A 3,064-nucleotide genomic window follows, 5' to 3' on the forward strand; every position below is an offset into this window, starting at 1 on the left:
GAGGTTTTAACCCTTTCTCGACCGCTAGCGGGGGCTAGCTTTACTGCCGACGCCGCCCCCGCCCCAGTGTGAAAGGGCCCTAAGACCTACAAACAATATTTTACAGCGCACATATACAAGAATGACATTTCCTGCAAGGCTAGTTAAAAACACGTGAACATATGAAAAAAAATTCAAAAAATGTTCAGGCGTTTTTAACCAGCCTTGCAGGAAATGTCATTCTTGAATGTGTGCGCCGGAAATTCAACATGGCACCTCATAACGAATAACTCTGAGGATCTACAAAAAAGAATTGTTGCTCTACATAAAGATGGCCTAGGCTATAAGAAGATTGCCAAGACCCTGAAACTGAGCTGCAGCACGGTGGCCAAGACCATACAGCGGTTTATCAGGACAGGTTCCACTCAGAACAGACCTCACCATGGTCCACCAAAGAAGTTGAGGTCACGTGCTCAGCGTCATATCCAGAGGTTGTCTTTGGGAAATAGATGTACGAGTGCTGCCAGCATTGCTGCAGAGGTTGAAGGGGTGGGGGGTCAGCCTGTCAGTGCTCAGGCCATAGATAAACGTATTTGGTTCAGATGGTGTGAAGCGTGTGTGACGGCAACCAGGTGAGGAGTACAAAGACAAGTGTGTCTTGTCTACAGTCAAGCATGGTGGTGGGAGTGTCATGGTCTGGGGCTGCATGAGTGCTGCCAGCACTGGGGAGCTACAGATCATTGAGGGAACCATGAATGCCAACATGTACTGTGACATACTAAAGCAGAGCATGATCCCCTCCCTTCGGAGACTGGGCCACAGGGCAGTATTCCAACATGATAACGACCCCAAACACACCTCCAAGACGACCACTGCCTTTTGCTAAAGAAGCTGAGGGTAAAGGTGATGGACTAGCCAAGCATGTCTCCAGACCTAAACCCTATTGAGGATCTGTGGGACATCCTCAAATGGAAGGTGGAGGAGCGCAAGGTCTCTAACATCCACCAGCTCTGTGATGTCATCATGGAGGAGTGGAAGAGGACTCCAGTGGCAACCTGTGAAGCTCTGGTGAACTCCATGCCCAAGAGGGTTAAGGCAGTGCTGGAAAATAATGGTGGCCACACAAAATATTGACACTTTGGGCCCAATCTGGACATTTTCACTTAGGGGTGTACTCACTTTTGTTGCCAGCGGTTTAGACATTAATGGCTGTGTGTTGAGTTATTTTGAGGGGACAGCAAATTTACACTGTTATACAAGCTGTACACTCACTACTTTACATTGTAGCAAAGTGTCATTTCTTCAGTGTTGTCACATGAAAAGATTTACAAAAATGTGAGGGGTGTACGAGTGAAATACGATATATATATACTGTATATAATTTTTTTTTTTTATCAAAATAAGAATTTCTTAATCATAACCAAACCCCGAAGACTGTCACTGTAAAACTGAACTTTGATAATAATTGGTATGTTAATGGGTTATGTAGCCATGGATTATATAATGAAGTTGATGTCTCAATTATTGTAAATGGTGTTTTTGATAATGAACACGGTGAGCTAATCTGCTCTAATCCTTTATTAATAACCATCCATGGATCACACCTATGCTGGTGTCTGGGAACCGGCTTCTTAAACGTGACTTTGTGGTAAAACGCAAACATACAGGCGCCATACTAGATACGGGTTGGACGCAGGATATACACGCGCCAGTGGCTCACCAATCAGATGATGGCTGTGAAGCGCGCACCTCCAAAAATAAGTCACCAATGACAGCTTAGCCTTTCAGGGTCCCGATATTGCTGTTTGGGGTGGTTGTAGAAGGACAACGTCTTCCCACAATGACTGGGGTGGTGCCACCTAAGGATCCCGGTTAGGAGCTCCACTCACCCGTCCACCGCCATCTCATACCTGACCAGCTATAGCCATGGCTGAGCTGGGGTGTCAAGTGATGGAGCCTCTGGAAGGTAGAAGAGACCACTGGGTGACTGAAGTCCACCTTTGAAGCTCTGGAGAACATGTAGGACACATAGAGGGCACCTTTATGGGATGTGACAGGTCCACTTGAAATGTAGTAATGTATAGTGCAGAGACTAAAGATTGGTTTACAGTAGCAGTTGGGGGGGCCCTAAAAACAGCCATGTTTTCACCCCCCAACCACCCCACCTAAGCTGCAAAGGCAGTCATAAGGGTGGTATACACATGCTGTGGCATAGCAAAAATTAACCCCACCGTCAACTTCAATGGGCAGTACCACCCACCAAATGTGACCCATTTAAGTGAATGGGGGCATGTTGCAACCACGTGCAAATGCGGTGTGGGCTTTTAAGGAGTTTAAACAGGCAGCATGCCTCCTCACTTGCTGTCAAATGAAAAGTGATCCACCACGTATCACTCTTCAGACGATAAACAAGCCCTTATATCTAAGTGCAAACCTGAAAATCAGACTTACACTATATTACCAAAAGTATTGGGACGCCTGCCTTTATATGAACTTTAATGGCATCCCAGTCTTAGTCCGTAGGGTTCAATATTGAGTTGGCCCACCCTTTGCAGCTATAACAGCTTCAACTCTTCTGGGAAGGCTGTCCACAAGGTTTAGGAGTGTGTCCTTGGGAATGTTTGACCATTCTTCCAGAAGCGCATTTGTTAGATCAGGCACTGATGTTGGACGAGAAGGCCTGACTCACAGTCTCCGCTCTAATTCATCCCAAAGGTGTTCTGTTGGGTTGAGGTCAGGACTCTGTGCAGGCCAGTCAAGTTCCTCCACCCCAAAGTCGCTCATCCATGTCTTCATGGACCTTGATCTGCTCTATTGCCCAAACTGCATAGTGTCCTGGTCCCGCCGATGATAGCAAATCATGGCTGCTGTAGGTGCTCACAGGGCTGGAGGAGATGTAGAGGTGGTCCTATCCCAAGCAGACATCACTTTCATCCTATAAGCACAGGGGTCCCAGGAACTTCTCTTCTAACCCTGTGAGAACCCCCAGCAGCCGTGATTTGCTATCATCTGTGAGACCGGGACACCTATGCAGACTTGGCATTTGACCAGATATGTACTTAAAGCAGAGTTCCACCCAAAAATG

Source organism: Aquarana catesbeiana, linkage group LG11 (genome assembly GCF_042186555.1).
Source record: "Aquarana catesbeiana isolate 2022-GZ linkage group LG11, ASM4218655v1, whole genome shotgun sequence".
Taxonomy (NCBI): Eukaryota; Metazoa; Chordata; class Amphibia; order Anura; family Ranidae; genus Aquarana; species Aquarana catesbeiana.